General features: G+C 37.4%; 1 protein-coding gene across 1 annotated transcript in view; it reads left to right on the top strand.

Moving 5' to 3' along the window:
• The window catches only part of VAV3 (vav guanine nucleotide exchange factor 3), a 393,400-nt gene that overhangs the window by 108,041 nt on the left and 272,558 nt on the right, over positions 1–12,801 (top strand). The window lies entirely within an intron of this gene.

The raw sequence follows: 12,801 nt of genomic DNA, 5'->3' as shown, positions 1-12,801 counted from the left end.
TGCCTGCTGACCAGGAACACTCGTTGGATTATTATATGAACAAAAATAAATTTTCAACATGTTAAAACACTGAAATTTGGAGGTTTGTTTGTTACTGAAGTTAGTGTTACTCTTTCACATCATTTTCCAGTAGTTCTCAACCTTCTTCACTCTCACACACCTGAGAGATGAGACACTTACATCAATATTCATGATCCTCTATGGCAGGGAGAAGATGTTTTCAAGATGGGCAGAGAAGTCACTATAATCACATGTTGCAGAAAAATTGCAGAGAAATGCCGTTAGATTTAGCAGCAACTAGACCACTGTTAGGACAGTTGCAGTTGACTGGGGGTGGCAGAAGACCCAGTTTCAGGAGGATGAAAAGTGAGTGGTAGATGAGCTTGTGGAGACAGTGAGTGAATTTATTGACTGGAATAGATTCCAGCAAGATAACCATAGGATTGTAAAATTCATGGAAAACAAGAGAATTGTTTATTGTTGAAGCCATTTGTGGAAAGAGCCAAAGGCGAGGATCTTCACTGACATGATGGTAGGTAACCATACATCTTTGTTTGCCCAGGGTGAACTTGGTTTATGCCTTTAACCCAGCATCATTATTAATAGTGCCTTCATTCTTAGCAGTGGGCTAGTTTGGATAAAAATATTATAGTCACCCCCACACTTTACAGCCTCATCTGAGTACAAGAGTAGCTGTTAAACACATAGAAATTTAACTCATAAGTGACCATTGCATCTGTGGAACGTTTTTTAGTTTTTTTTTTAAATAGATCTTTATTGGAGTATAATTGCTTCACAAGACTGTATTAGTTTCTGTTGCACAACAAAGTGAATCAGCCATATACATACACATGTCCCCATATCCCATCCCTCTTGAGCCTCCCTCCCATGCTCCCTATCCCACCCCTCTAGGTCATCGCAGAACACCAAGCCAATCTCCCTGTGCTATGCTGCTGCTTCCCACCAGCCAATTATTTTACATTCAGTAGTATATATATGTTGACGCTACACTCACTTCACCCCACCTTCACCCTCTCACCCCATGTCATCAAGTCCATTCTCTATGTCTCCCTCTTTATTCCTGCCCTGCAACTAGGTTCATCAGTACCAATTTTTGTTGTTTTAGATTCCATATATATGCGTTAGCATACGGTATTTGTTTTTTTCTTTCTGACTTACTTCACTCTGTATGACAGACTCTAGGTCCATCCACCTCACTACAAATAACTCAATTTTGTTTCTTTTTATGGCTGAGTAATATTCCATTGTATATATGTGCCACATCTTCTTCATCCATTCATCTGTTGATGGATATTTAGGTTGGTTCCATGTCCTGGCTATTGTAAATAGTGCTGCAGTGAACATTGTGGTGCATGTCTCTTTTTGAATTATGGTTTTCTCAGGGTATATGCCCAATAGTGGGATTGCTGGGTCATATGGTAGTTCTATTTTTAGTTTTTTAAGGAACCTCCATACTGTTTTCATAGTGGTTGTATCAATTTACATTCCCACCAAGAGTGCAAGAGGGTTCCCTTTTCACCACACCCTTTCCAGCATTTATTGTTTCTAGATTTTTTGATAATGGCCATTCTGACTGCTGTGAGGTGATACCTCATTGTAGTTTTGATTCTCATTTCTCTAATAATTAGTGATGTTGAGCATCTTTTAATGTGCCTCTTGGCCATCTGTATGTCTTCCTTGGTGAAATGTCTATTTAGGTCTTCTGCCTATTTTTTAACTGGATTGTTTGTTTTTTTTGATATTGAGCTGCATGAGCTGTTTGTATATTTTGGAGATTAATCCTTTGTCGTTTCATTTGCAAATATTTTCTCCCATTATGAGGGTTGTCTTTTTGTCTTGTTTATGGTTTCCTTTGATGTACAAAAGCTTTTAAGTGTAATTAAGTCCCATTTGTTTATTTTTTATTTTATTTCCGTTACTCTAGGAGGTAGGTCAAAAAAGATCCTGCTGTGGTTTATGTCAAAGTGTGTTTTTCCTGTGTTTTCCTCTAAGAGTTTTATATTGTCTGGTCTTACATTTAAGTCTTTAATCCATTTGGAGTTTATTTTTGTGTATGGTGTTAGGGAGTGTTCTAATTTCATTCTTTTACATGTAGCTGTCCAGTTCTCCCAGCACCACTTATTGAAGAGGCTGTCTTTTCTCAACTGCATGTTTTTGCCTCCTTTGTTGTAAATTAGGTGCCCATATGTGCATGGGTTTATCTCTGGGCACTCTATCCTGTACCACTGATCTATATTTCTGTTTTTGTGCCAGTACCATACTGTCTTGATTACTGTAGCTTTGTGGTATAGTTTGAAGTCGGGGAGCCTGATTCCTCCAACTCCGTTTTTCTTTCTCAAGATTGCTTTGGCTATTTGGGGTCTTTTGTGTTTACATATGAATTGTAAAATTTTTTGCTCTAATTCTGTGAAGAATGCCATTGGTAGTTCGAGAGGGATTGCATTGAATCTGTAGATTGCTTTGGGTAGTATAGTCATTTTCACAATATTGATTCTTCCAATCCAAGAACATGGTATATTTCTCCATCTGTTTATGTCATCTTTGATTTCTTTCATCAGTGTTTATAGTTTTCTGAGTACAGGTTTTTCGCCTCCTTAGGTGGGTTTATTCCTAGGTATTTTATTCTTTTTTGCTGCAATGGTAAATGGGAGTGTTTCCTTAATTTTTCTTTCTGATTTTTCGTTGTTAGTGTATAGGAATGCGAGAGATTTCAGTGCATTAATTTTGTATCCTGTAACCTTACCAAATTCATTGATTAGTTCTAGTAGTTTTCTGGTGACATCTTTAGGATTTTCTATGTATAGTGTCATGTCATTGGCAAACAGTGACAGTTTTACTTCTTCTTTCCCAATTTTGTATTCCTTTTATTTCTTTTTCTTCTCTAATTGCTGTGGCTGGGACTTCCAAAACTATGTTGAATAATAGTGGTGAGAGTGGACATCCTTGTATTGTTCCTGATCTTAGTGGAAATGCTTTCAGTTTTCCACCATTGAGTATGATGCTTGCTGTGGGTTTGTCATATATGGCCTTTATTATGTTGACGTAGGTTCCCTCTATGCCCATTTTCTGGAGAGTTTTTATCATAAATGGGTGTTGAATTTTGTCGAAAGCTTTTTCTGCATCTATTGAGATGATCATATGGTTTTTATCCTTCAATTTGTTAATATGGTGTATCACATTGATTGATTTGCATATATTGAAGGATCCTTGCATCCCTGGGATAAATCCCACTTGATCATGGTGTATGATCCTTTTAACGTGCTGTTGGATTCTGTTTGCTAGTGTTTTGTTCAGAATTTTTGCATCTATGTTTATCAGTGATATTGGTCTATAATTTTCTCTTTTTGTGATATCTTTTTCTGGTTTTGGAATCAGGTTGATGGTGGCTTCATAGAATGAATTTGGGAGTGTTTCTCCCTCTGCAATTTTTTGGAAGAGTTTAAGAAGGATCTGGTGTTAGCTATTCGCCAATTGTTTGACAGAATTCACCTGTGAAGCCATCTGATCCTGGACTTCTGTTTGTTGGAAGATTTTTAATTAGGGTTTCAATTTCATTACTTGTGATAGGTCTGTTTATATTTTCTAATTCTTCCTGGTTCAGTCTTGGAAATTTGTACCTGTCCAAGAATTTGTCCAGTTCTTCCAGGTTGTCCATTTTATTGGCATATAATTGCTTGCAGTAATCTGTCATGATCCTTCGTATTTCTGCAGTGTCAGTTGTGATTTCTCCTTTTTCATTTCTAATTTTATTGATTTGTGTCCTCTCCCTTTTTTTCTTGATGAGTCTGGCTAAGAGCTTATCAATTTTGTTTATCATCTCAAAGAACCAGCTTTTAGTTTTATTGATCTTTGCTATCGTTTCCTTCATTTCTTTTTCATTTATTTCTGATCTGATCTTTATGATTTCTTTCCTTCTGCTAACTTTGGGTTTTCTTTGTTCTTCTTTCTCTAGTTGTTTTAAGTGTAGGGTTAGATTGTTTATTTGAGATTTTTCCTGTTTCTTGAGGTGAGATTGAATTGCTATAAACTTCCCTCTTAGAACTGCTTTTGTTGCATTCCATAGGTTTTGGGTCGTCGTGTTTTTGTTGTCATTTTTTTCTGTGTATTTTTTAATTTCTTCTTTGATTTCTTCAGTGATCTCTTGGTTATTTAGTAGTGCACTGTTTAGCCTCCGTGGTTTGTGTTTTTTACGGTTTTTTTCCTGTAATTGATTTTCAATCTCATAGTTGTGGTCAGAAAAGGTGCTTGATACGATTTCAATTTTCTTAAATTTTCTGAGGCTTGATTTGTGACCCAAGATGTTATCTGTCCTGGAGAATGTTCCATGTGCACTTGAGAAGAAAGTGTATTCTGCCACTTTTGGGTGGAATGTTCTATAAATATTAATTAGATCTATCTGGTCTGTTGTGTCACTTAAAGCTTGTGTTTCCTTATTTATTTCTGTTTGGATGATCTCTCCATTGGTGTAAGTGGGATGTTAAAGTCCCCTACTATTAATGTGTTACTGTCAATTTCTCTTTTCATGGTTGTTAGCATTTGCATTATGTATTGAGGTGCTCCTATGTTGGGTGCATAAATATTTACAATTGTTATATCTTCTTCTTGGATTGATCCCTTGATCATTATGTAGTGTCCTTCTTTGTCTCTTGTGATAGTCTTTGTTTTAAAGTCTATTTTGTCTGATATGACAATTGCTACTCCAGCTTTCTTTTGACTTCCATTTGCATGGAATATCTTTTTCCATCCCCTCACTTTGAGTCTGTATGTGTCCCTAGGTCTGAAGTGGGTCTCTTGTAGACAGCATAGATATGGGTCTTTTTTTTGTGTCCATTCAGCCAGTCTGTCTTTTGGTTCAGGCATTTAATCCATTTACATTCAAGGTTATTATCGATATGTATATTCCTATTACCATTTTTTGAATTGTTTTGAGTTTGTTTTTGTGAGTCTTTTCCTTCTCTTGTGTTTCCCGCTTTGAGAAGTTTCTTTAGCATTTGTTGCAAAGCTGGTTTGGTGGTGCTGAATTTTCTTGGCTTTTGCTTGTGTGAAAAGCTTTTGACTTCTCCATCGAATCTCAGTGAGATTCTTGCTGGGTAGAGTTATCTTGGTTGTAGGTTTTTCTCTTTTATCACTTTAAGTATATCCTGCCACTCCCTTCTGGCCTGCAGAGTTTCTACTCAAAATTCAGCTGATGACCTTATGGGGATTCGTTTGTATGTTATTTTTTGTTTTTCCCTTGCTGCTTTTAATATTTTTTCTTTGAATTTAATTTTTGTTAGTTTGATTAATATGTGTCTTCATGTATTTTTTCTAGGGTTTATTCTGTATGGGACTCTGTGTGCTTCCTGGACTTGGGTGACTATTTCCTTTCCCATGTTAGGGAAGTTTTCAACTATAGTATCTTCAAATATTTTCTCAGACCCTTTCTATTTCTCTTCTTCTGGGACCCCTATAATTTGAATGTTGGTGCATTTAATGTTATCTCAGAGTTCTCTGAGATTGTCTTCAATTCTTTTCATTCTTTTTTCTTTATTCTGCTCTTCAGCAGTTATTTCCACCATTTTGTCTTCCAGCTCACTTATTCGTTCTTCTGCCTCAGCTATTCTGTTTTTGATTCCTTCTAGTGTATTTTTCATTTGACTTAGTATGTTGTTTATCTCTGTTTGTTCTTTAGTTCTTCTATATCTTTGTTAAGGACTTCTTGTGTTTTCTCAATCCGTGCCTCCATTCTATTTCTGAGATTCTGGATCATCTTTACTATCATTACTCTGAATTCTTTTTCAGGTAGATTGCCTATTTCCTCTTCATTTATTTGGTCTTGTAGGTTTTTACTTTGCTCCTTCATCTGTGACATATTTTTTTGCCGTCTCATTTTTTTTTTTTTTTTTTTTTAATGAGTGGGATTGTGTTCCTGTCTTACTGGTTGTTTGGCCTGAGGCTTCCAACACTGGAGTTTGTAGGTTATTGCATAGATCTGGGTCTTGGTGCTGAGATGAGGAACTCCGTGAGACCTCACTCCAGTGAATATTCCCTGGGGTCTGAGGTTCTCTGTCAGTCCAGTGGTTCACACTCAGAGCTCCCACCGCAGGAGCTTCGCCCCTACCCTGGTCTCGTGAACAAAAATCCCGCAAGCCATGTGGCGCGGCCAAAAAAAGAAAAAAAAGAACAATAACAAAGTAAAAAATAAAATTAGACTAGGAAAGTAACTGATATGTTAGAAAGAATATAAGAATAAAAATATAGATGAGAGCTTCCCTGGTGGCGCAGTGGTTGAGAATCTGCCTGCCAATGCAGGGGACACGGGTTCGAGCCCTGGTCTGGGAAGATCCCACATGCCGCGGAGCGGCTGGGCCCGTGAGCCACAACTGCTGAGCCTGTGCGTCTGGAGCCTGTGCTCCGCAACAGGAGAGGCCGCGATGGTGAGAGGCCCGCGCACCGCGGTGGGGAGTGAACCCTGCTCGCCGCGGCTGGAGAGGGCCCTCGCACAGAGATGAAGACCCAGCACAGCCAAGAATAAATAAATGAATTTATTAAAAAAAAAAAAAAATATATATATAGATGAATCAACAACCGGAAGGTACATCAGTACCACAATAGTAAAGGAGAGGAGGAAGGAAAAGAAAAAAAATTTAAAAAGTTGGGGGGGAAGGACTTGGCTGTGGAGGGCGTGACCTAAGCAAGGGTGAGGTTTGGGTGATGGGCAGGGCCAATGCTTAAGACCCACAGGGCTGGAAAAGACCTTGGGAGCTGTTGGGGTAGGGCTTAGGCTCAAGGAACAGAAGGGGCCCAGGCGTGTCCCCCACCCCTGGTCTCAGAGGGCAGGGGACCTCACCTGGGAACCCAGCAGGCTTCCTGGGCTCCAGTGGGCGGGGCAGATGCCCTCCTCTCCTCTCCTGCTCCTCTGGTCTGGGAGGCCCCCTCCTGCCTGCTTCTCCTGATCTCGCCAGCCTCCCTCCTATGCCCCCAAGGACCCGTGCGGCCTGGAGGGGGCTTTGGAGGGCAGGGGATCATACTGGGAGCTCAGCAGTCTCCCCGGCCCGAGTGGGCCAGGTGATGGCCCTCCACTCCTCTCCCGCTCCTCCCAGAGAGTCCCTCCTGCCTGCCTTTCCTGATTTCCCTGGCTTCGGGGCTTCGGGGCTCTGATCCTGTCTGGCCTCCACTTCTCCTCCCCGCCTCAGTCCCCCTACATCCTACCGGTTCATTTTGGGGTTCTTCCCGTCTCCTTGGGCATTTGAGTTCCCCACCAGTGGCTGGCAGGTGCCCTAGGTATGGGGAGGTGCTAACTCTGTGTCTTCCCACACCGCCATCTTGACTCCGCCTCTTTAGTTACTTTTTAATGAGGGAGTTGAAAGATTGTGTTTCTTCTCTTACTTTAATCACATTGTAGAGTTAGCCCTAATATAGGATTATATTTAGGAATAAGAATGTTGTATAACTTCACTGTTCCTGATTATCTTTTAGTCAGTTTTTTATTGTTTCTCTGGCTATTCTCTTGGATGGTTTTTGTGTCCTCTTTGTCATAAAGAATAACTGTGTTTTTTTTTTTTTAAATGACATGTTAAAAGAACTGGCTGCAATATAGATGATTTTGTTTTTTCCTGCACATGAGATGGTAAAGACCTTTCTAAGTGTGATAACAAGAACTCAAAAAAAACGTTGATAGGTTTTCCTGTATAATTTAAGAAAACTTATGAGCCTCAAAATTACCCCCAAATAAAAGGCATATATAGCAGACTCTGACAAAATGTGATACTTAGGGCAAATGCAGTGTTAAAAGTTTTATTTTTTGTAAAGAGTAAATATAGATTACAATAGAAAACATGTTTCTCCTCCTGTATTCCAGCATAGGTTATTGAATTTAATACTTCTAGCTACTTTATTATTTCTGTTTTGCAAATGATGGTTGGGTAACTTGCCATGGCCACGCAACTAATAAGTGGTAGAGCAGGGGTTTCGATACATGTGGTCAGATTCCAGAACACAAGCTCTTAACCAGTGCTTTCGTCAGTATACAAATGAAAAAGTCAAAAGAAGAATGCTCCAAGGACGCAGCCAGTTCTCATTCACATAGAACCACACTCATGTGCATATACTTATTAGCACAAATGACCAATAAAAATCCTGAAAGTTGTTGAAAATGATGGGAAAAACAAACACAAGTGTAAAGAACAAAGTACAAGGCTTAATTTTTGTCCATGAGATAGATTACCAAATCTTTAGTACCAAATGGAAATACTGAGAATTGACAAAGGTGGAGTGAAATGTTGGTGATCCAATATTCTTTTCATAGCATTTATGTATGTGTTCTTTTTTTAAAAATTGAGGTGTAATTGACAAATAAAATTGTAATATATTTCAACTGTACAACATGATTTTATATACATGTACACCACAAAAGGATTCCCACCATCAAGTAAACACATTTTCACCCCACATATTTCCTTTTTTTTTTTTTTTGCTGAGAACACTAAAGTTATACTCTCAGCAAATTTCAATTATAAAATATTCTGTTATTAAATATAATCTCTGTGTTATACATTAGATCCTTAAACCTAATTTAATTCATCTAAGAACTGAGTTTGTACCCCTTTACCAGCTTCTCCCTCTGTCCCCCACCAACTCCACCCCCTGGTAACTACTATTGTACCCTCTGATTCCATGAGTTTGACTTTTTATTTTCCTTTTTTTTTTTTCTTTTTTCCCCTCCAGATTCCACAAATAAGTGATGCCATGTAGTATTTGTTTTTCTCTGTCTGGCTTATTTTACTTAGCATAACTCTCTCCAGATTCATTCATGTTGTTGCAAATGGAAGCATTTCCTTCTATTTTAAGGTTGAAAAATATTCCTTTCTAACCCCAGCCCCACCCCATCTCTGTTTCTGTCCCTCTTATTTATTATATATACATTTGTAAATATTTGTATTTATATAAATATATGTATAATTTTGTTATATTTATATTTTATAAATATTTATGTGTAGAGAGAGTGTCGTGTGTGTATGTGTGTGTATATATATTAGATAGTGAAAGAGAGAGAGAGGTTGATGTAATCCCACTTGTTTATTTTTAGTTTTGTTGCCTTTGGTTTTGACCTCGTTCCAAGAAATCATTGCCAGACCAATGTCAAGGAGCTTCATCCCTATGTTTTCTTCTAGGAGTTTTGTGCTATCAGGTCTTATGTTCAAATCTTTAATCCATTTGGAGTTGATTTTTGTGAATGGTGTAAGATAGGGGTCCAGTTTCATTCTTTTGCACATGGCTATCCCATTTCCCCAGGACCACTTATTAAAGATATTAGTCTTTCTCCACTTCATATTTTTGCCTCCTTTGTTGAAAATTAATTGACCAAATATGCGTGGCTTTATTTCTAATCTCTCTATTCTGTTCCACTGGTCTTTGTGTCTGCTTTTATGCCAGTACCATACTGTTTTGATTATTATAGCTTTGTAATATAGTTTGAAATGAGGAAGAGTGATGCCTCCAGTTTTGTTCTTCTGTCTCAAGGTTGCATTTTGCTATTCAGGTCTTTTGTAGTTCCATATGAATTTCAGGATTTTTTTTTTTTTTCCTGTAAGAATGCCATTTGTATTTTGATAGGAATTGCATTGAATACATAGATTGCTTTGGATAGTATGGACATTTTAACAGTATTCTTCTAATCCATGAACATGAACATTTTCAATTTATTTCTTTTTCAATTTATTTCACCAGTGTTTTATATTTTTAATTGTATAGATCTTTTACTTCCGTGGGTAAATTTATCCTTAAGTATTTTATTTTATTTTTTGAAGCAATTGTAAATGGAATTTTAAAAAAATTTATCTTTCCAGTGGTTTATTGTTAGTTTATAAAAAACGTAGGACTTCCCTGGTGGCGCAGTGGTTAAGAATCTGCCTGCCAATGCAGGGGACATGGGTTTGAGCCCTGGTCCAGGAAGATCCCACATGCCGTGGAGCAACTAAGCCCGTGCACCACAACTACTGAGCCTGTGCTCTAGAGCCTGCGCTCCACAACTACTGAGCCTGCGTGCCACAACTACTGAAGCCCACGTGTCTAGAGCCCGTGCACCGCGACAAAGAGTAGCCCCTACTTGCCGCAACTAGAGAAAACCCGCACGCAGCAACAAACACCCAATGCAGCCAAAAGTAAATAAATAAATAAATATTTTAAAAATGCAACTGATTTTTTACATATTGATTTTATATCCCGCAACTTTACTAAATTCATTTATTAGTTCTGTTTTTTATTGGCTTTTTTAGGATTTTCTATATATAATACCATGTCATCTGCAAATAGAAACAAATTTACTTCTTCCTTTCCAATTTGGATGCCTTTTATTTCTTTTTCTTAACTGATTGATCTGACTAGGACTTCCAGTAGTATTTTGAATAAAAGTGGTGACAGTGGGCATTCTTGTCTTGTTCCTGATCTTGATTAACAAAGCAACATTGGACATAAACTACATGTTAAATCAGTGAAACTAAAGGATACATACAGAACATTCCATCCAAGAGTGGCAGAATACACTTTCTTCTGTTTGGATGATCTATTCATTATTGAAAGTATATATTGTAGTCCCCTATACTATTGTTGTATTGCTGTCTATTTCTCCCTTCAGATCTGTTAATACTTACTTTATATATTTAGGTGTTCCAATGTCAGGTGCATAAATACTTACAGTTGTTATATCCTTTTGATGAATCAATCCCTTTGTTATTTAATGGCTTTGTTTGTCTCTTGTTACAGTTTTTGGCTATTTTGTCTGATACAAGTAAATCTACTTCAGCTTTCTTTTTGTTTACATTTGAATGGAACATCTTTTTCTATCTCTTCATATTCAGTCTATGTGTGTCCTTAAAGCTGAAGTGAGTCTCTTGTAGGCAGCATATAGTTGGATCTTTTTTTTTTTTAGCCACTTAGCCACTTTCTGTCTTTTGATTGGAGAACTTAATCCATTTACATTTAAAATAATTATTTATATGTAAGGAGTTACTCTTGCCATTTTGTTAATTGTTTTCTGGTGGTTTTGTAGTTTCTTATTCCCTTCCTTGCTCTCTCTTTTTTTTTTTTTTTTTGTGATTTGATGGTTTTCTGTAGTGGTGTGCTTTGATTCCTTTCTTTCCTTTATTTGGTTCCTTTATTTGCTTCCTTTATCTCTGTGTATCTATTATAGGTTTTTCTTTGTGGTTACCAGAGGCTTTCATATAACATCTTATAGTTCTAACAGTGTATATTAAGCTGACAACAACTTAACTTTGGACACATACAACACATACAAAATCCTTATATTTTTAAGCTCCCTCCCTCACATTTTATGTTTTTAATGTTATAATTTACATATTTTTATATTGTGTATCTGTTAAAAAAATATTATTGTAGTTGTAGTTAATTTTAATACTTAGTCTTTTAACTGTATATTAGAGTTATAAGTGATTTTCCCATCACTATTAGAATATTAGAGTATTCTCAAGATAAGTATAGACTTTATTATTGAGTTTTATACTTTCATATATTTTCATGTTACTAATTAGCATCTTTTTGTTTCAGCTTGAAGAACTCTCTTTAAAGTTTCTTTTAAGGCTGGTCTAATGGTGATGAACTACTTCAGCTTTTGCTTGTCTGGGAACTCTTTGTCTTTCCTTTAATTCTGAAGGACAGCTTTGCAGGATAGAGTATTCTTGGTTGACAGTTTGTTTCCCCCAGAACTTTGAATATATCCTACCACTACCTTCTGGCTTGTGAAGTTTCTGCTGAATTATCTGCTCATAGTCTTATTGGTGTTCCCTTGTTCATAACAATTTGCTTTTCACTGTTGTTAAAATTCTCTTTTTGTTTAATTATAAAGTAACTTGGTATGGCTGTCTTTGAGTTCATCCTGTTTGGAACTCTCTGGCGTTCCTGGATCTGGATATTTGTTTCCTTCCCCAGGTTAGGGAAGTTTTCACCCATTATTTCTTCAAATAAGTTTTCTGCCACTTTCTCTCTTTCTTCTTCTGGGGTCCCTATAACACGAATGTTGGACCACTTGATGTTGTTCCATAAGTCCCTTAAGCTGTCTTCATTCTTTTTCACGCTTTTTTCATTTGGCTGCTCTGGTTGTGAGTTCCACTGCCCTATCTTCAAGTTTGCTGATCTTTTCTGCTACTTTGTCTAGTCTGCTGTTGAACCTCTCTATTGTATTTTTCAGTTCAGTTTTGTATTCTTCAGCTCTATGATTTCTGCTTCGTACTTTTAAATATTTTCTGTCTCTTTGTTGAAGTCTCACTTTGTTCATGCATTGCTCTTCTTACCTCTGTGAGCATCTTCATGACTCTTATTTTGAATCTTATCAGGTAAATCACTTAATCTTTTTTATTAAGATCAATTTCTTGATATTTATCTTGTTCTTTTGTTTGGAACATGGTTCTTTGTTTATTTATTTTTCTTGACTCTCTGTGTTGGTTTCTGCACATTAGATAAAACAGCTTACTTTCCTAGGCTTGACGGAGTGGTCCCTACAGGAGATGAACCTCATCAATCAGCCTGGCCAAAGCTTCTGGTTGCCTCTCAAGCCTTTGTGATTGTTCAAGTCTCTGTCTTTGTTCTTAGGTGGTTCACAGTAGTTGAGGGTGTTGTAAGGTCTGTCATTGTCCCTAAGGGGAGGATCACAGCACCTAGGTGCAGGCTAATTAGAATCTAGATCCTCAGGCTACAGTTGGAAAGTGTGCAGTCAAACCCCTTTCAGGGAGAAACTAGAAGTTGGGCATTTTTGCTTGCTGAGCCAGCATGTATAGCCAGGGGTGA

The sequence above is a fragment of the Balaenoptera ricei genome, chromosome 1, assembly GCF_028023285.1.
Source record: "Balaenoptera ricei isolate mBalRic1 chromosome 1, mBalRic1.hap2, whole genome shotgun sequence".
Classification (NCBI taxonomy): domain Eukaryota; kingdom Metazoa; phylum Chordata; class Mammalia; order Artiodactyla; family Balaenopteridae; genus Balaenoptera; species Balaenoptera ricei.
The sequence above is the reverse complement of the archived record's forward strand: the minus strand, read 5'-3'. Positions and strand labels throughout refer to the sequence as shown.